The sequence below is a fragment of the Carassius gibelio genome, chromosome B8, assembly GCF_023724105.1.
Source record: "Carassius gibelio isolate Cgi1373 ecotype wild population from Czech Republic chromosome B8, carGib1.2-hapl.c, whole genome shotgun sequence".
NCBI lineage: Eukaryota > Metazoa > Chordata > Actinopteri > Cypriniformes > Cyprinidae > Carassius > Carassius gibelio.
Genome location: NC_068403.1, coordinates 24,271,728 through 24,294,538, shown reverse-complemented (window position 1 = coordinate 24,294,538; position 22,811 = coordinate 24,271,728).

Genomic DNA, 22,811 nt, shown 5'->3' with positions numbered 1-22,811 from the left:
TTCTGACTCTACAATCTGAATGTCTCAACAGAAATCGAGACTCATAAGACAAGGCAACATTTTTCCAGTCTTCAACTGTCCAATTTTGGTGAGCTTGTGCAAATTGTAGCCTCTTTCTCCTATTTGTAGTGGAGATGAGTGGTACCTGGTGGAGTCTTCTGCTGTTGTAGTCCATCCGCCTCAAGGTTGTGTAACGAGTGGTTATTTCAGTCAAAGTTGCTCTTCTATCAGCTTGAATCAGTCGGCCCATTCTTCTCTGACCTCTAGCATCAACAAGGCATTTTCTACCACAGGACCGCCGCATACTGGATGTTTTTCCCTTTTCACACCATTCTTTGTAAACCCTAGAAATGGTTGTGCCATAAAATCCCAGTAACTGAGCAGATTGTGAAATACTCAAAACGTCCCGTCTGGCACCAACAACCATGCCATGCTCAAAATTTCTTAAATCACCTTTCTTTCCCATTCTGACATTCAGTTTGGAGTTCAGGAGATTCTCTTGACCAGGACCACACCCCTGAATGCATTGAAGCAACTGCCATGTGATTGGCTGATTAGATAATTGCATTAATGAGAAATTGAACAGGTGTTCCTAATAATCCTTGTATATGTACCGCCCAACGGTAAACCATCTCAGGCAGCAAGCCTGATAGCGGACTATGTTCACGAACTGCAACTCAGCTACTCCGACGCACCTGTGATCGTACTGGGCGATTTAAACCAGTGCAAATTGGAGACTTTGTTGCCGGGATTTGAACAGTATGTAAAGACTCAAACAAGAAACAACAACATTCTGGATAAGTGCTTTGTAAATGTAAGGGATGCCTATGTGTCCAAATGTATGCCACCAATTTTAAATTCTGACCATAATGTTGTGCACATGATTCCCGTGTACAGGACTAAACTTAAAAAAAGTAAACCAGAAACGAAAATGATCAGAATATGGTCGAATGAAAGTGTAGAACAACTGAAAGCCTGTTTTGATTGGACAAACTGGGACATTTTTGATGAAGGCTCACTGGACGAAAGAACTACAGTGTTAAATGACTATATCAATTTCTGTGTGGAGCTGAACATACCTACTAAAGAGATTAAAGTTTTTCCAAATAATAAACCATATGTGACTAAAGATATTAAAGAAATGATAAATGTGAGGAAAGTAGCGTTCAAGGATAAAGATATTAAGGTATTTAAACAAACGGAAAGAGAATTAAAAATTAAACTAAAGGAAACAAAAGAAGCTCATAAGAAGTGTCTGGAAAAAGCCCTCAAAACTAATAATACTAAAAAGGTTTGGGACATTATGAAAACTATGTCTGGATTGTCATCTTCAAAAAAAATCCATTGTAACTGATGATGAACTTGGTTTTGGGAATGAATTAAACACCTTTTTTACCCGGTTTGAACTAATAGGCAAACAAGACAAATTCATAGAAACAACAGATGTAGTTCTAGCATCATCAGAGAGAATTGTCATTGAGGTTGAAGATGTTAGGAAAATGTTTCAATCTATCAATACAAAAAAGGCTGTGGGTCCTGATGGTTGTAGTGCAGGCCTTTTAAAAAATTTTGCTCATGAATTAGCACCTGTGTGGCAACCAATATTTCAATCTTCAGTCGACACACATGTTGTTCCTGTGATATGGAAGACTGCATACATAAAACCACTACCAAAAATATCATGTCCAAAAAAATGTAAAGACTACAGACCAATAGCTCTTACCTCTGTAATTGTGAAATGTCTAGAGAGACTGTTACTCCATCATTTGGTTATGGTAGTTAAAGATAAATTAGATCCCTGGCAGTTTGCCTATAAGAAAGGCTGTAGTACTGAATATGCAGTTTCTTCTTTAGTGCACATTATCTCAAAAAATTTAGACAAACCCAAAACAATTGTAAGAACTTTGTTTTTGGATTTCTCTTCCGCCTTCAACACAATACAGATTGACGGACTGGTGTTAAAACTTGCACAGCTGGGGGTAAATCCTTATCTGATTTGGTGGTATAGATCATTTCTCACTGATAGAGTTCAGAGAGTCATGGTGAATAAAACCGTGTCGTCTGAAATCATTACAAATGTCGGAGTACCGCAAGGTTGCGTTAGCTCTGCTATAATTTTTACTTTATATACTGACGACTGTAGAACGGGCATGTTTAATCAGTATATTCTGAAGTACTCTGATGACACTGTCTTAATATCTGTGTTGAATGACTCGGATAGTTCTGAGGTTCATCAACAAGGTGTAACTAAATTGATAGAGTGGTGTGACAATAATGCCCTTATCATTAATACAAGTAAAACTGAGGAGATTGTATTCGGGTCTATGGCGGATATAACTCCTGTTTTTATTCATAACGAGACAATTAGATTTGTTAAGACCTATAAATATTTGGGAGTAATTATAGACGACATGTTGTCATGGAAAGATCACATTGATACTCTATGTAAAAAAACAAAGCAGAGAATCTATTTTCTTCGCCGTCTTAGGTCATTTGGAGTAAGAAGGCAGATTCTTTTGTTGTTCTATAGGTCTGTGATAATGAGCTTACTGCAATACTGCAACTCTATTTGGTATAAAAGTTTATCTGTTGCGCTAAAAAACAAGGTTTTTAATCAATTAAAAATCTGTTCAAAGATAGTAGGTCAGCCGCTTGAGAAGCTTTACGATTCATCCTATTATAAGAAGATGCTTAGGCTTGCTAACAATATAGTCTCTAATCCTACGCATATACTGCATAAAGACTTTGAATTATTACCGTCACAACGGAGGTATAGAGTTCCCAAATTTAAGAAAGTGAAGCTGAAAAATTCTTTTGTGCACCAGGCAATCCTTGCACTGAACAAAAACACCTAATCAGAGATCAAGAGTATTGGGACGGTGTTGCGGATGTATAAATGTTGTATGAAATGTATAATTGTACGTGCTAGAGTGAATGTCAATGTAGAATGTATGTTAAATGTTGTAAACATAAATACTGTTATGCAAGAAAAATTTCAGACACAGTCTGACAATAAAGTATAAAGTAAGTAAGTAAGTAGAACGGCTTCCCCCTACGCCAGTCAGGAGTGAAAGAAGGATGTTTATTATGTTTTAAATATAGATTTTTTTTTTTCAAAACACATCGATTTCCTAAAGTAGGTCTTTATTCAAGCCCCTGAAGCGTGTGAGGCATGTTTTATTATGGATGGATGCACTTTATTTGACTTATTTTGGACTGCTGAAAAAGCATTCTTAAATTTTAGAAGAGCACGAATCAATTTATCAAAGTAACTCAGATTGGATTCATCTGAAAGAAAAAGTCTTATACACCTAGCGTAGGATGTTTTGAGGGCTGATCATCATACGTGAAACTTATATGTGAAATATTTTTTAAATCAAAAACCCATGGGATCAACCCATTGCTGTGTAAAAGTTCTCCAATAAAATGCATAAAGTTTTTAGGGTTTTGGTTAAGGTTTTGTTTAGGGTTAGTGTGCAATGTTTGTGATGATCTTTACACAGTATAAAAACATTACATTTTTATGGTATGTCCTCACCAATAGCTTTATTTAGCATGTGTAAAAAAGAAATAAAAAGAAACACATCCTGGAGTTTTTCCAAATCGCATTAGAATTCGCTGTAATGACACCAGCGTGATCTCACACGTCAGACGTTAGGCTTTTATAACACATCACACATTAGCGTGCAGGATGTGGGCTGCTGGCTTCAGTTTTAGCATGAGGAAAATGAAAGGGCAGGCTTTTAGACCATTTCCCCTGGCAGAATATTTTTAAAACTGGGAGGATGACGAAAATGAAAAGCTTTAGATGTTTTCTGCACGAGCACATAGCTGGCTGTAACCCAGGTCAGGATACTTTTGACAGCAAAGTCAGCTGTGTGATGTGTGAATACAAGAGCTTTTTCACAGTTGGCAACATTAAGGTTTTGTTGAATAGGCTTTAATGTGCTGTGGCATGTCTGGTGTTTAAATAAATAGCGCAAAGTCTGGCAAAAGTTTGTCTGGGGCGGTGAAACATGCAGTGTCAATATTTCTCATTTTGCTAAGAAGCAAAAATTTCTTTGACAAAGAACATAATGTTCACCTTATGGGCCATTTAATAATTATTCAGTGCAATGTAAATAATTTTAGATGCATATTACATTGGTTCAATAATAAAAAAACAACAACACACATAAGCTCACTATTCCTGCACTCTCCAACCAAACAGGCGGAGATATGAAGTAAACATGCATCAATATCATGAACACATCAACACCAAAAAATGAAAACTGTACCCATGAGGTTTCCCAGTGTATAATTCTACTCTCCAAGCGATGATGTTATCTTCTCTGGCAGGACTACATTTTTCTGTGCTGAGATACAATCCTCGTGACCTAAAATGAGCCCAGAGATGCTAATGTAAAGCACATACCGATGTGACAAAATTATAATTTATTAGTGATTTATTTCCAACTGCTAGTATTACAACCCTAAGCTATCGGTTGAATTGCTCATAAACAACATTATGGAGGAAACTTCTTCCTATATAAACTTTATACAGAATGGTGAGTGCCTTTATTTCAGTAATTTTATATTAGCAATCTGAAAGTATAAAATAAATAAACATGCAACAAGTGGTCATTCAATGCAATTCAGTGCACTTCACAAAGGCAGCTTCAGCAGAAATGCCAATGTGCAGTAATACTTAATCTAAACTGTACAGTGTGAGATTGTAACTTTGGAATTTTAAAATGTTTAACAATAAAGCTCTCCTAATGACTAGAAATGGACACGTTGTTTGGTCTCTTTTATACCTCTCTTTAGTCTCTTTCATACCTCTTTGTCTGATGTTATGTAGTTTTCTGTTCTGTGACCGACTTCTTACATTTGAACAAACAACATATGCACAGATTTACACTCAGATTTACACTCAGACAGCAAATTGTTAATGCCAAAGGATCAACTGTCTTTTGTTAACAAAGAATTCAGACCAAAATAGAGGGAGTGGTGGCTGAAAGAAGCATTTTGTTATGCTGATTCTTAACCAGTTCAACTGTAATAGCACGCAAGTGTTCTGTTCTTCCGAATCATTTGAGCTCTTTAGTTGGATTTAAAGACAGTCAGTTCAAATGACTGCAAGGTTTTGATTTGAATGAATATTTCACAATTATGACAGGAACACGACATGTGTTATGTGTAAGAATGTGCTGTAAGCATCAACAGCGGAAAAAGGTTGTGGAATGCACGCGAATGGGATGAATCAACCATTGGAACAAACATTGTGATCCATTGTTTCTTTCTCACTTTTTCTTTCTCCTCCTTCATTTGTCAAAGTCAGAGGGCTAAAGGAAGTGTTTTGTCTAGTTAACAGGGTAGCCTACAGTCAATGAATGCATGTCATTCAGATACATACCTCACATGTTAGAACAGGCCCGCAGCTTTACAGCACTTTATACTGAGATCTTAAACAACTCTCCTAATATTCCAGTTGGCTCAGATAAACTCTGGAATATTGCGAAGCTTTCAAATATCACTTTCATTTTCATGTTAAAAATGTTGAATTGTTTTAGTTAAACAATATTTAGCATATTAGAAATATATTTAATAATGTATGAGCATACATTTTACAAGCTAGCTAAATGATATGTATAACAGTAACAGAAAATATTTACTTTTTAAAAAATGAGGAAAATATATTTGTCAGAACTTTTATCAGAATTTATTTTTTAAATACAATTAAGTATATGTGAAGGTATTATATTTGTGGGTGTGTGTGTGTGTTTGTTTGACCCTGGACCACAAAACTTAAGTGTCTATTTAAAAAAACAAACAAACAAAAAAAAAAACAAGATAAGTGATGTATGGTTTATTAGGGTTTGACAATATTTGGCCGAGATACAACTATTTGGATATCTGTAATCTGATGGTGCAAAAAAATATATATATACATACATACTAGGGGTGTAACGATACGCGTATTCGTATTGAACCGTTCGGTACGACGCTTTCGGTTCGGTACGCGGTACGCATTATGTATACCGAACGGTTCGTTGGAGTAATTAATTATATTTGAAAAAAAAAAAAAAAAGAGAGAGAGAAATATAATGATATGCGTTCAACAAGGTAGCCCAATAACCCAAACAACGTAACAGGCAACGCCCCTGACACTCCCGAAGAAGAAAAAAACACCAACTTATATGTTTATGTTAGGCTACTCAGCAGGCGCTCGCTCACTCAGTACGCGCTGAAGGCTCGTTGCAAAATAGCCAATGCGTTTAACAGACTAGAAATGAGAAGATCCTCCAATAACCAACAGGTCTGGTGTTTGGGTGCACTTTGGATTCCCTTTAAGCTATAATGGTGATGGCAAGAGAGTGGTGGATAAAAAAACAACGGTATGTCGCATCTGCAACATGACAGGGTACACCAGCGGGAATACAAAAAAAAAAAAAAAAAAAAAAAACACCAGCGGGAATATCTGGGATATATGCGTCAGTACTATCTGGGAAAAGACGAAAAAAAGGAGAAACATGCACGCAGCAAACTATCCCTGCAGCATTTAGACACTATAGCTTACAGGGAATCCAACCCAAACACCAGACCTGTTGGTTATTTTAGGATCTTATATTTCTGGTCTGTTAAATGCATTCGACATTTTGCAACGAGCCTTCAGCACGTGCTGAGTGAGCGAGCGCCTTAGGGGCCGTTCACATATCGCTCCTAAAAACGCATGGAAAACGCTAAGCGCGTCTTTCTCCTCCTTTCCAAAGCGCTCGGGCAGAAGCGCTCATGAGGTGTCTGTCTTTGCTAAGCAACAATGACGTGCTCTCTCCATGAGACGCGGAAATTTCAGCGAAGGATAAATGGATTTGCAGCTCTAAAAATCGCTTGCAGTAGCTCTGCTACTAAATTTATTTCAAAATTGCAATCCATATACAACTATGATCAGCTGATCCTTCATCTTGGCTGAGCTCTCAACGTTGTTACGGGAAAGGATGAAGCTGATTGGTTGGTTCTTGTCACATGACCCGCGGTGCGCTTGCGGCATTCTGAAAAGTTGAGATGTTTTTACATTTTGCTGTATCTAAAACGTATCGAACCGAACCGAACCGAACCGTGACATCAGTGTATCGTATCGAACCGAACAGTGAATTTTGTGAACCGTTACACCCCTAATACATACATACACACACACACACACACACAGGCCACTTTATTAGGTACACCTTGCTAGTACCTGGTTGGACCCCCTTTTGCCTTCAGAACTGCCTTAATTCTTCATGATATAGATTTAACAAGTTAACAAGAGTTTAACAAGAGATTTTGGTCCATATTGACATGATGGCATTATGCAGTTACTGCAGATCTTTCGGCTGCACATCCATGATATGAATCTCCCGTTCCACCACATCCCAAACCTGCTCTATTGGATTGAGTTCTGGTGACTGTGGAGGCCATTTGACGTGAAGCGAACTCATTGTTAAGTTCAAGAAACCAGTCTGAGATGATCTGAGCTTTGTGACATGGTGCATTATCCTGCTGGAAGTAGTCATCAGAAGATGGATACACTATACTCAGGTAGGCTGAGCCTTTAAACGATGCTCATTTGGTACTAAGGGGCCAGTAAAATATTCCCCACACCATTACACCACCACCACCAGGGTTCAGGGTTCGACATGTTGTGCGTTCAGAGATGGTATTCTGCATACCTTGGTTGTAATGAGTGGCTTTTATTATTACTATCCAGTCTGCCCATTCTCCTCTGACCTCTGACATCAACAAGACATTTTTGTCCACACAACTGCCACTTACTGGATAGTTTCTCTTTTTCGGACCATTCTTTGTAAACCCTAGAGATGATTGCGTGTGAAAATCCCAGTAGATCAGCAGTTTTTGAAATACGCAGACCAGCCTGTCTGGCACCAACAACCATTCCACGTTCAAAGTCACTTAAATCCCCTTTCTTCCCCATTCTGATGCTCAGTTTGATCTATCTATCTATCTATCTATCTATATTTTTTTAAACTCTTTAAATCTACCATACTTCAAACTTAAAACCTTCAAACACTTAAGTCTGTAAATAGCTTACTAGCTCTTTCTCAAATTTGTCTATGAACTTAATCTTAGTTAAATACGCAAAATATGTATTATATAAATGTGCAGCGTTACAATGTTTAAAAATTAACCATGATTTTAATATAAATCAATCAATCAAAAAAGCATGATTAATATAGTTTTTGTTTCACCAACTATAGTTTACCCGTGGTATTTGTAGTCAAACTTATACAAATGGTAATCCATCTGCCAAAAAACATGGTCAACTAAAGGGAAATACACAACACACATCCAGGAGTCATGACCCTGATCCGTGTGTCAGTCGAAAGGTGATGCAGTATTTGCTCTTAATATGACTTTCACAGCTCCACCCCCTGACCGTTTAAAACAGCACCTCCCCTAGATCTGACCTCAGCCCTCCTCGCCGTCTCTCACACCTTCTGGCACCTCCCATCCTGTGTCTCGCAGAGCAGTCGCCCACGCTGAAGGCTGTAAATGAGCACAATCATCAAATGACAAGATGTTTTAAATCAAGGATGAGGATATTCAATTACTCTAGCTTTGCCTCCATCTCACTCCACCCAGTTTTCTGTGGCCTATGATGGTGTGTCCATAGATTAGATTACCAGCCACTGTCACTCTCCCAGCCTCCTCCAGCGCAGGTCCACAGAGGCTATTAGGTAATGTGGGTCTCGTCTACCTGTATAGATGTGTTGTCTGGAAATGTGGCACGCTTTGAAGTGGTGGCCCATACAGAGCCACTTACCTGATTAAACCTAGTTCAAGAATAGCATGCACTTCCAACCGAGAATACAGAGAAAGAGAAGAATGGAGAACAAGAGAAAAGAGAACAAACAATGCAAAGATGTGCATACTTGCTATTCAATGGTGCTTAATGAAAGTGGACCACTAATAGTATTGTGCATATTTACGGTAAGTGATTTAAATAATAACCCCCCCACACACACACACACACACTATTTGTGCTACAATCATGACTTCAAATTACGCAACTTGATTCAGCATCCCAAAGTATATTGAAGACAAAAATATAATTTAGTTATATGATGCGAAATATATTCATCAAATTGAAAATGACAATACAATATTTAAAATAGAGTGGAAAGAAAGTACTTTCCAGTTACAAAATCATGGCAACATATGCTTTCAATTATTATAACGTTTTAGGTTACAATATCTAACACAATTTTTTTTTTTTTTTTTTTTTTTTATAATGGTAGAATTATATTATTAATTATTTGAAATAAAAAAGAATTCTGGCCAATTTTTTGTTTATTTTAAATACAACTAAAATGTATCTGAACTCATCTCCCATTTTAATGCTGATCCAAACCCAACTTAAAATAAAATAAGAGAGAGAGAGAGAGAGAGAGAGAGGGAGGGAGGGAGATAATAATATTTTTTTTAAATTACAGTTTTTTAAATTTTAATCCTAAATTACCAGTGAAAAATAAATAGCTATACCTAAATTGCCTATGACTTTAAGATTTGTTTTGAAAAGCATATCTTGGTTTATATATAACTTTAACATTTTTCTTTTTCATTCTTACCAAAGAAAAAAAAATGTATCCGCTGCTTGACCAAGCAAACATATTGTTTAAAGGATACACAAAAAAATAAATAAAAAATAACAGTATATTTGCAGTGCCAACTATGCCAAAGCCTGGACCATTCATTCAAGTGTTTGAGAAAGTGCTTTTTTCGTAGTATATTTTCCGGGAACTTTCATTGCTTTTCCAAATAAATCTCATTCAGCCCAAACGGATCCAGATTTTCCCTTTGCGGTGTCTTTCTATATTTGCTTCTGGAAGGAGTATGGTTTAGCTTTAACCAATGCTCTTATGTAAGACACAGCTCTCTCTTCACATTTCTAACCTACTGTATATCTAGGTGATGTTTGACTCTGAAATCAATATAATATATTTTGACTGAGTCTGATATGTAATTTTTAAAAGTGACCACAGATGAGAACTTGTAGCTGGAGAAAACCACGTTACTTGGTCTATCAATCTATCCATCCATCCATTCATCCATCCACAGATAAAGCTACAAAAACAGGCTTTAAACTAAATTCAAATGCTGAACAGCCACCAAACAATGACCTCCCTTCTCCTCTGGTTAGACTTCATCTGGAGCTGATATCAGTTCCAGGCTTTGCAAGAGACTATTTACCACATCAAAGTCTGAGATATTCCTTTATTCACACGCCACACACATAACCTCACACATCAAAACATAGTGCAACCCTTATAGTTCTCGTCTTATTGCGCCTAAAGGTCACACATTTCTCTCTTCTTTTATGAGAAGCTTTTGGCAAACACAGGCCGGTGGAAAGCCTCTTAGAGTGATTGTTTAAATTCTCCCGGAATCATGCATTGACTTGAATCCGGCATTTGGCCATGTTTCTGCTCGAACACTGCCCGTGCCATCTGCAATGAATCAGTCAAACTGCTGTAGTGCATTAGGCTGCATTTTCCATGGCAGCGTTCTCAGCCATATGCATCGGCACAGAGGGTTTTTTTTTCTAATGAATGAGGTCTGGATTCTGTCTTTTCCCATGACCCAGCTTGAATGGCATTAGTTAAAGGTTGTTCATTGGAGATGTATTATCTGCCTGTTGAGGAGTTTTAAACACTGCTGTTAGGATAAGAGGTAGCTAATTTGCCTTCTTGAACAGTTAGGCTGCAATACACATACATAGTGAACACACTAAATAATATTCACATCAATGATCGCACTTTCCTGCACTGCGCTGCATGGCGTCAGCTGCAATAAGCTCCAGATGGAAGCTGGCCCTCCTCCAGACAAGGTCTTTGGATGTGGTGAAGAAACACACGTGTTCACACACATATAATCACAGATGCGAACGAGGTATAAAACAACAAAGCCAAAGACTTGAAATTAATTATTTAGAAATCTATTATCAATATGGCAGAAAAGGCAGTAAGAAAATTATGAGAGAGATAGAGGAACATACGCTTCAGCCCAATAATTTCTAAAGTGATTCCTGCTGTTATGTCAATATACAGGTCCAATGTCCAAATACCATTAATCTAACTCAACAAATGAAGCAGAAGCAGCAAATGTGCTGGAAAACTACATTCAGTTTGTGACTTCATCTTCGTCTTGTCCACTGGAGAAGAACAGAAGGGAAAAAAGAACAGAAAATTGTATTTGTCAAACAATCTCTAAAGACATAAACCTCATAAGACATGAAATGATTAGATATGTACACCTCAGCCAACGTTCCAAGAAAATTCTAGGCCTTCGTATAGACACAACACCCACTATGTAATTTAAAAGTGCAATTTATGACCAGTGTAGTGGGCTGACTTGGAATTTTTAGAGTTTATGTGTGAAAATAAACACTGTCTTGGGTGGAACTGTTTAGATAAAGATGACCAGGATGTATTTTGCAAAGCCAGTGCAGTATTTTACCAATAACAAAAGTACTACTAAATGAACGTGTGGTGATAATGTCTACATTGTGCTTGTGGTAAAACCTTTTCTGAATGCAGCCTGTGGGCTTGATAAACAGGCTGCGCAGAGATGATATTTTAAGACATTTTTACTTATGCTTTTAGTCTTTATTGGCTATTATATATTGTGGCTTGTAAAACATGTAAAATATATTGACATGTAAAATAGCAGATTCATCTGAAGGATGCACACATCAGTTTACACAATAACAATAATTTGGTGTATTTGTGTTTTGCATGTGAGTTTTGCTTGCCAGAATCTTTTCTGTCCAATTTCTGCAAAAATAATCAGGAGATTAGCTAACAGCATGCTCATTCAACCAAGAGCTATGGAATTACCAAACTAAAGGCCCATCAAGGGCCCTATTTTAACGATCTGAAACGCAAGTGTCAAAGCGCGAAGCGCAAGTAAGTTTGTGGGCGGGTCTCGGCGCTGTTGCTATTTTCCCGGCGGGATAAATGGCTCTTGCGCCCGGCGCAAATCTAAAGTGGGTTGGTCTGAAGTAGCTTCATTATTCATAGGTGTGGTTTGGGCGTAACGTTAAATAAACCAATCAGAACTTCATCCAACATTCCCTTTAAAAGCAGGTGCGCAAGTTCCATTATGGATTGCTATTATTATGGCGTATTTACCAGGCGCACGCCAGGAGCGGTTCACAGCCGAGGAGACTGATGTTCTTGTAAGAGCAGTGAAAGACAGAGAAGTTGTGCTGTATGGGGATGGGAGAAACCCACCCAAAATAGCGTCGGTTAAACAGGCGTGGGAGGAAATAGCCACAATTGTTTCATCGATTTTTTTTTTCCTGGTTCTTGACGGACAAACAAATTTGTCAGATGTCCTTATATACATATATGTCTTGCCACTATCGGGCAAACAGGTCTGATCCTTAATTACTACAGTTAGCCTGAATAATTTGTAAGCAAGATTTCACAATGATTTCCGTCATCTCATGTGTTAATATTTTTTTTAGTGTAACAATTTATGATTTGCAAAAATAACTGTTGCATCTGTGTAGATTACATGAGCAAAGTGTATGCGCGTTGTGCACGCTATACATTATGGTCAAGCTTGCGCCCTTAAAATAGCAGAATGAACAACGCGCAACGCGCCACTGACTTTAGACTAGGTTTTTTCTGGTCAGTGGCGCAATTGTTTAATGGAACAGCAAAATAGCACCAGGGATTGTTTGCGCCGGAACACGCCTCCTTTTTTGCGCTGAACCGCCCAGGGAGCGCAAGTTCATTCACTAGTTTAGCGACGTGCTTCTGTGGAGGGAAAAGCGCGCTTTGCGCGGGTGCAAAATAGGAATGACACATGCCTCGGTGTACAAAGTCAATTGCGCTGGGTGCAAGATAGGGCCCCAAGAGTCCAATATGTTATACGCACACACACGTTTACTTGGCTAAATTGGGACATTATCTATTGATCATACATGGCTAGGTATAAATACTGTAACTTAATTCTATGTTTACAATCCCTTTAGTCATTTAGCAGACGGTTTTATCCAAAGCAACTTAAAAATAATGACAATGGAAGCAATCAAAATCAACAGAAGAGCAATGATATGATAGTGCTATGATAAGTCTCATTTAGCCTAATTCAGTACACGGTAGCAAGTTTAAACAAACAGAATACAAAAACTGTAAAACGATTTAAATATTTTTTTTATCATGCAGTAAATTAATAGAGTGTAAGTCTAAAATGGGCAAGTATTTATAAATTTATTTTAAAGAATATAATTAGAGAGTCCTAGACTTAGAGGGACAAATAAAGATGAAAGGGGTTCTTGAAGATGGCTAAGGACTGCTTGGATTGAGTTGGGCAGGTCATTCCACCAGCAGGGGGCCTTTAATGTAAAAGTCTGTGAAACTGATTTGTGGCTCTTTGGGATGGCACAATAATGCACTGTTCACCTGCTCAATGCAAGCTTCTAGAGGGCACATACCTCTGAAGTAACACATTTAGGAAAAGGGATGCAGAGCCAGTGGTGGTTTTATAGGCAAAGATTAATGCCTTGAATTTTATCCGAGCAGCTATTGGTAGCCAGTGCAAATTGATAAACAGAGGTGTGACTGCATTCTTTCCAGCTCATTAAACATTAATCTTGCTGTCGCATTCTGGATTAATTGGAAAGGTTGGAAAGAACTGGCTGGAGAGCATTGCATAGTCCAGCCCGGACATAACAAGAGCTTGAAGTGAAGCATGTTCCAGAAGAAAGTGTCTGGCCTGATGTTGAATAAAGCAAATCTGCAGGATCAGGCAGTTTTAGCAATGTGGTCTGAGAAAGTCAGCTGATCATCAATCATATGGTTAATGTTATGGTTAATGTGCCTAATTGGATGGTGATAATATGTTGAACAATGTGTTTGATGGAAACATAAAGAGTCCTGTCTTGGCAATGTTGAGTTTAAGGTGAAGGTCTTCAATCCAGCAAGGAATGTCTGTTAGACAAGTCAAGATCAGAATGGATTGAGAGGTAGAGTTGAGTGTGATCAGCATAGCAGTGATATGAAAAGCCAAATTTCTGAATGACAGAACCTAATTATGCCATGTAGAAAGAGAAGAGAAGTGGTCCAAGAACTGAGCCCTGAGGCACCCCAGTAGTTAGATGGTGTGACTTGGACATCTCAACTCTCCAAGATACCTTGAAGGACCTATCTGAGAAGTAAGACTCAAACCACTGGAGTGTGGTTCCTGAGATGCTCTCTGCCAATAGGGTTGACAGGATGATCTGGTGGTTAACCATGTCAAATGCGGCGGACAGATCCAGCAAGATAATATTGAATATCTGCTCTTGCCAGCCTTAGGTCTTTAACAACTGAGAGCAAGGTGGTCTCAGTTGAATGTCCACTTATGGAACCAGACCAGTTCATGTCCAGTAGGTTGTTCTCTGTGAGAAAAGCCAGATACTTGGTTGAACACAGCTCATTCAAATGTTTTTGCAATGAAATGAAGAAGGGAAACCGGTGTGTAACTCTCTGAAAGACATGGGTTATGAGCGGGTTAATGATGGGTTAATTTTAACCATAGCAGAAAACATTTTAATTTAAATGTGTCAAGATTAAAAATTAAAACTCTTCTGTTGGCACCACAATTTTGCACTAAAATGTATCATGTGTCAGCTGCAAGGGCCACATGAGGGTCAAATACAGATTATAGACCGGGCCTCCAGCTGAAAAAAAAACACTGTAAAATTGATATAGATAGACAAACAGCTCTTTAATGTTGTCATTAACTGTTGGGACAATATGAAATAAACAAGAAATGTAATCTGTTCCTGGCCTTAGGGCATTAATAGTGCTGTGAACACTTTATAGCAGCTTTGATGGTGTATACTAGTTTTGGTACATTATTACCTTCTTCCCTATGTATTATAAACGAGGATGGATTGTAGGCCTGTGAGGTACCAGGGTACCAGCCTCTTGGAAATAACAAGAAACACCATCACAACTGTGAGAAATATTGTCACAAATTTGCAGTCATGAGAATAAACACACCATACAATCAGTTACAGCAGATAACATGGTTATTTCTTTATTTTTCATAGTAAATACTGAGTTATAAAGTGGTAAGATTTGAATTTCTCAAAGGAAATTGTAAGGCAGCAAACATTAGCCTCAGTAGCAGATATACTAGGCTTCTAGGCGAGATTATGACATTATCACTTGTACTTCGGTTTTGTGCATCAAATACACAATCAATGTCAAGTCATTCCGACATTTAAAACATTAATCTGAAAATTCTCAGTGCTTACTCAATGGCAGTTGGCCCATCTGGGAACATTAACAGCTGAACAGCTGGAGAGAGAGATGGGATACGGCTGATCGCCAACAGATAAAGGGTCATATAAAGAATCATACTGAGACCACAAACCTGAAAATATACAGGGAAGCCTACTCTCTTAAGAAATTTTATTTTATAATTTATTCAAAGGTATTTCAACATTAAAATTACATTAAAAGTGTTCACATTAAAATACACAAGAATTCTGAATACAAACCACATTAATGCACGTAAGCCTGAAGACCTAGATTACTTTGGTGTGTTTAATTGGAGCTGGAGCTGAACTCTGCAAGTATTGGCCCTCAAGGAACATGACTGGACACCACTGGTCTAGGCAGCTGTTAGGAGATACCTCAAGTTGACAATGTATAGGTGGTAAGGTGATAAACTCTATCACCAAGGCCCAAGAAGAAGGTGAAGTCTCATGAGTTGGTATTATCATTTCATTCCCAACTTTGAAACCTTTGCAGTAACCCTGACTAACTTATTAAGTTATGGCACCAAAGCACTACACGATTTTTGTCAGATCACTGTTCCTTTCACACTGCATGACTGTTTTGTCTATTGTGAGACTCTTGTGGTTTGTAAAACAGATTGGTAAATGACGGTCACTCATTTCAAAATCTTTGACTAGGAAGAATGTCTCACGAATCACTAATCGCATGTGCGAGAATTCACATAAAATTATATGTGAGCGAATATGCCCTTTTAATATGCTCTCTCGCTGGTTGTAGGTTGTCGCCCACGTCATTTCCATTCAAAACACATTTTTGTTCAAGCTGCAAGGCACTGAGTCCCAAATACTCAGCCCACTCTTTGTCTTTGATAATTTACTGTATGCGATCATCACTCATATACTGTATACACGCACCGATTTGCCTCTGATTTCAAATGAGCAGTTTTGGGGGGTACTCCTGGAACATGGTTGGGAATCGCTGCTGTAGAGTTGTCTGATGACCCCTCGGAGGCATTCATCAAAAGAGCTGATGAGTTGCAGTCCAGTCCTCAGTCCAGACTTCAAAACAAGATTTCTGATTCCGGCATATGCATTTGATACTGGCATTGGAGCAGTCTTGGTGCAAATAAGTACAGAAAAAGAGCAGCCAGTTCAGTTTACAAGCTTTTCAAGAAAAAAACAAGTACTCCACAATAGAGATGGAATGTCTTGCCCTCAAATGGCCCTTTGACACGCTGATATTTTATTTACTTGGCAGAAAGTTTAATCTGGAAATCGATCATCAAGCCCAAATTAATTTAATGAAAGATCGTAACTTCAGGTTCAGGATGTCATAGCTGACTATAGGGACTTTCACATTAATTCAGTTATAGGAACTAGTCACCAAGCCAGTCCCCTGAGAACAAAATTCGACTGTTTTCCTGGTTGTATTCGCACCAGCATTAAGTGGCGTAAGCTAGCCAACAGTGACACCATTTAAACATGACATTAAACAACATCAACTGAGGATGGAGAAGTGCCTGGAATTTACTGTCAGTCCATGTATCTTTTTTCCATATTCGTTAGGAGTTAGAAATCTGCAATCAATGCAACCTGAGGATGAGAAAAGAATGGATGCGAACATCTGGGCCAGACTTGCAGCTCAGTTGTCTGCCCCTGAAGACCTGGCGGGATTCTGTAAAAGTTCGAAAGCATGTTATATTTTAAAGGACTTCATCATTTTGCAGTTTTATTAATTACCTAGTTGTCCACGACTGATCTGTCATTATAACTGGAAATGATAACTAAAGATGCATGCCATTGTTTTGGCAAAGTGTCAATCAATTGTAAAAAGTAAATATTTACTACAGAAAACTATTCACCTGCCCCACATTTAACAACTCAACATGGCTGCTTTTGTATAATTGATACATTTAGTCTTATTTTATAATTTATTACTAAAGAAAATATTTGATATTCTGTGAAAGATAACTGGATATACTATTTGAATGTTAGACTAAGGTTACCTTGACCTTGAAATCTATTACCAGTGAGACAGAGAAACATGTCCAATACTATTAACTAGCTTGTTGTTTACATATTCTATTTTAGCTAGCGCGTACAAAATAATATGTTGTTATACACAAGTATCATTGCTGTCAGGCGGAAACCTCGTATCTCCACATTTCATTATTTATTTTTATTTTTTTGTCATAAATCACACCTGAACAAGCCAATCAAGGTCTAAGGGTTACTAGAAATCTACAGGCAGGTGAGTTTTTATCAAGGATGGAGCAAAACTCTACAGGGCTGTGGCTCTCCAGGACTGATGCTGACCATTATTTCATTAATGGTGTGACCCATGCACAACGGCTATTCATCAAGGAGCTGGTCAAAGAGCTTGTCGTGCCACATATGAAGAGGTGCTTGGAGGGCACACCCCACCTCATAACCATACTACAGAGGCAATGGGATAAAAACAAAGCACAGCCACCACCCGGCCACTGGTATGAATCAGACAGGGGGGTCAACCTAAGAAGAAGAGGTGCAGGATCTGCCCAGCTGCCAAAGACAGACAAATCAGCACTGGTGTTCAGTGTCAGGCCTGTGTGCAAGGAGCACAACCTATAAACTTATTGTAGTTACAAAAAACCTCATTGTAAAAACCTAAGTGTAAAAACGCCATTGTGAAAAGATATTTTGAATATTCATGGATCAAAGAATTTATAGATCAGTGAATATTAAATGCTGAAATAAACTGATTTCAAAATATAAAAGAAAAAGAAATGCCAAGTGAAGTATGAAATAACAGTAAATGAATACGGGTCATTTTAGACCCATTTTGTGCATTAAAAGGGGTTTTCATAGCCTGTGCATCAAAGGGTTAGTTATGATTATTTCATTTATTCAATAGTTGGGCTCTAGTTTTGTATTTATTGCAGTTTATATAAAAAGGTTCAACTAGCATGGATTCAAATTCATCCACAGAGTAAATCCTTTTCACTGAACGCTAAAAATTCATTTTAAAAAGTTGTCGGGAGCGTGGTGGTGACTTTGAAGGCGAGCGATCGTGGTGCTGTAGTTCGTTTATAGCTTAAGTTTAGTTTTTAAGTTCTTCTGGTGCTTTTATTTAGGCTTCAAAATTGCGAAGATTAAAAACGTGTACGTTTCATGGACTACGGTTGAACACAGAGCTTTTTCTTTGCTATAGTCAAAAAGCCTATGGAAAAAATATTTTTTGCTGAGAGAACAAACCAGAGGGATGCTAACAGCCAAATGGCCTACAAAGTGACGTCATAGTTCCCCTACTCTATTTTGAGGTAAAGTTGCTAAAGGCAGGTTGATTTGTTGCTTAAAGTTGCTAAATGAGGTTGTGACATCATTGGATGATGATGCCATTATATAACCATGATGCAAAACTGCATCTTTGCACAGAATACACATTGAACTTACTCAGATCTCAAAAAGAATATAGTTTGAAATGTGTTCATTTTGATTTGTTTGTAAAAAAAATTATAGACTATACAATTAAAAAATGTTGGAGTGTCACCCCAGTCCGTTCGCCATCACTTTCCTTTACCCCTAGGGGCCAGAGCAACTGCATCTGTTGCACCCCCCAAAAAATTAAAAACGGCCCTGGAATAGAGTACCAAAACTGAAAAAAAAGGTTTTCTTATAAAGTGCTGCATTAAGAGGACTCTATCCCCCTCTGCTGGAGAGAACATAAAGCACAGGTAAGATCAGGTCAGTAACTGCCAAACTCTATCATTCTCCAGACAGATACTGTAGTGATTTATCCTTCAGAACTGGAGTAGATGAGCTATGTAAATCCTGATGAACTATCATTGAACAAACTATGGTTTTTAGAAGTCTGTATAGGCTAATGTCAGTGCATGGGTCCCTCAAATTTGATGCTTCAAAACCAATTAAAGTTAATACATGTTACATGTTAATCCATCAAACCCAGTTTAGAGTTAATGTCTTCTTAAATGAAATGATAGGTGTGTGTGTGTGTGTGTGAGAGAGAGAGAGAGAGAGAGAGAGAGAGAGACTATATAATTGTGCAGTTGGCTTAAATGCTACTATACGACTTCATAGTTTAAGCAACTTTAAGCAAAATCTTTTACATCATGGAAGAGAACGTTGCTTGCACAAGCCTGTCAGTGGGATCTATCTGTGCACCAATTGTAATGGCAGAATAGAGCATGCGCATAGAGCATGTTTCTAGATATTGACATCTTTGTGGGGACATCCCCATAATGTAGGGTATACCTGAATTAAAAAAATAAAATAAAATAAAACAGGTACGATAAAATGGATTTCAAAGTAAGTGAACATAACTTCAAAAACAAATTAAAGTCATAATCGTAAAATAATCATACATGTGTCAATCTTTCAAAAAAAAAAAAAAAACTTTCCATACACTTTCATAGAAAACATTTAACTCTCCATCACAAACTACAATAAAGTTAAAAAAAAATAAATAAATAAAAAAAAATAACAGCATGATGTATTATATATATGTCAGGGTTTGGGGAAGGGAAATGAGGAGCTTCATTTGGCTCAAAATACAAGCAAACAAAAACGACCATGATTGGGAAAAGCAAGCAGTCCAGAAGTCATGCGTAGGTCCGCTGGAGCTGGACTGGAGCATGAAGCTGACACATCAACAGGACATTGGCAAATCTTGAAGGTGACCGCTCACACAAACACAAGGACATTCAGACTGGAAGCATAAGCCATCAAACAAAAATATTATTATGAGAAGCAATGATACCTTTATAGACAGTCAACCGTGCACTCTCCAGCATCCTCTCAAGACACTTTCTTAGTCTTCTTAGTTCTATTAAAAATGATCCTGGCTCTTCCAAGCATTAAAATGGGAATAGGTTGGTGTTTTTGTTCAACAGTCAACGGTCCAAAAGTAGTCAAATAAAGCACGTACATCCATAATAAGACATGCCTTACACGGTGTCCCAGTTCTGTTCAGTTTTCTGACTGTCGAATGCCTGACTACTTTACTCTTGCTAATGTGTTGTACAGTACGTGTTTCGGTTCACAAACTGAATTCTTCATAAAGCGCATGATCATACAGAAAAAAAGACTTAAGAAACAAAACACCAAGTACAGTGCTAGTTTAACACTGAGTAATGAGCCTATATCATTTTCTCAACCAATTGGAAATGGAAAAAAATCATAATAAAAAAAAAAAATAAAAAAAAATAAAAAAAAATTCTAAAGCTACTTTTTGTAATATCCATTTGATGCTTTCCTTGATGTAACTTTGTTTGAATTATCTTTTGTGGGTAATTGCTCAGCCAAACTTGTTGTGCGATTAGATTAATTAATCAACACATCATAATTCAAACATTTTAATCGATTGGCAGCCCTAGTTGAACTCAACCATATTAAATATCATATGCAACAATATACCACAATTAAAGAATTCTTAATTAAGAATTAAGTACTTCTTATAAACAAATAGTTGTCTTGATCATGATTGGCTGAACCAAGTTTGAGGCCATTGTAAAATACTCTATAAAACACACGTGACATTTTATTTTTTTATATCAGTATCACGACATGTGTGTGTTGCTAAACACTCTGCTAAGCATTGCTTTACATTGTGCCTAATAACTCCCCTGACCTGTAAAATCACCGTAAAACCAAAAAAAAAAAAAAAAAAAAAGGCTTCTAAGTGCCTATTGCTTTATTAAAAGATAATAATTTAAAATGTAGTTTTAAAGTAACATTTCATTTTTTAAATAGACTCATGGAAGTATAAGTGGCCATTGCATTAATATTATATTACTTTCAAGCTTTGTGGTTGTGATGTTCTTCAGAAAATGTTGTAACACATTGTAGTTTGTTTGACTAATAGTGAGACTACATGGAATATTTAAAGATTATTTCAGTTAACAGCAAAAAATTAAAATACAAAAAGAAATTACATTTTATAAAAAAAATGAAATAAAATACTATTACTTAAAATATCAAAACAACTAATTACAATTACAATTAATTTGACTGATTTAAGATGACTGCTACAATACAAAAGGTCTGTACATCAGACATTATAAATGCTGTTGTTTTCCAGATGTGTTTGCTACCATGTGTATATAGTACCACTGTAAATAGTAAACATTTTAAAGAAGTTCATCATCTTCATATTTACTTCTCTGGGCATGGAAACAGCTGTTTATTAAGTTATTCAAGTTCTTCTGAGGTATCAATCCTATGTTTCCTTATAAAGTGCTTCATTAACTTGATTCTATCACCCTCTGCTGTAGAAAACATAAAGCACATGCTCCCTGTTTGGACTCTCAATGAATAAAGAACTAAGGCAAACAAGACTAACCTAAGCAACTATGCCTCTTTCAAACCAAAAGACACGCTGACTTACAAGGCACAGCTTTTAAAATGTACTTCATATTCTTTCAGTAAGATCAGGTCACTGTGGTCTCATGAACTCCTAAACGCCGTCATTCTCTGGACAGAGATCGAAAGATGTGTGTTATCTTTTATCCTTCACAACTTGTAAGGCTGGAAGGTGGTTCACCAACAGCTCACAAACTGCAAAATGCTTCTGTTCAGTAACCTGTGTGCATATACAACTACAAATACATTCAGAAACTAGCATCAAATAGTCTGCTACTTCTAATATAGAATATGGGGTGACATGATTACCCTTTGGTAATATTATTAGAAAATACGGGATTAGTCTGTAATGCTGATGATAATCAACTATATATCTCAACGAGACCAGATGAAACTTATCTAAGCTAACAGAGTGTGTTAAAAATGTAAAAGATTGGATGACCAATAATTTTCTTCTATTAAATTCAGATAAGACACAGATATTAATTACTGGACCAAAATACAGTACACAAAATCTAGTAGACTACAGTTTGCAACTAGACGGATGTACGGTTCCTTCCTCTAGTGTCAAAAATCTGGGTGTTATATTAGAAACCATATTTCCCATGTTATAAAAACAGCATTCTTCCATCTCAGAAACATTGGCAAGGTACGAAACATGTTATCTGTTTCTGATGCAGAAAAGCTAGTTCATGCATTCATGACCTCTAGACTGGACTAGTGTAATGCACTTCTAGGTGTTTGTCCTTCTTCTTCATTAAACAAGCTACAGGTAGTCAGGTAGTCCTTACCAGGTCAAGAAAATATGATCACATTACTCCAATTTTACAGTCTCTGCACTGGCTACCTATTAAGTTCTGTATCAGTTACAAATTATCATTACTTACCTATAAGGCCCTAAATGGTTTAGCTTCTGCGTACCTAGTGTTCTACCACGCTACAATCCATCACGCACCCTAAGGTCACAAAACGTTTCTTGACAATGTTCGGGGTTCAGACACACTCTCTCTGTTTAAATCTAGATTAAAAACACATCTCTTTCACCATGCATTCGAATAATGCATCTCATAAATTGTGACTGCAGTTGTATCTGATTAAATTTGCATTATTATTCTTCAGCTTGGGTAAAACTAATTAATTTTACTTTGTTGGAACAGCAGCTGCGCTAATTATGTCT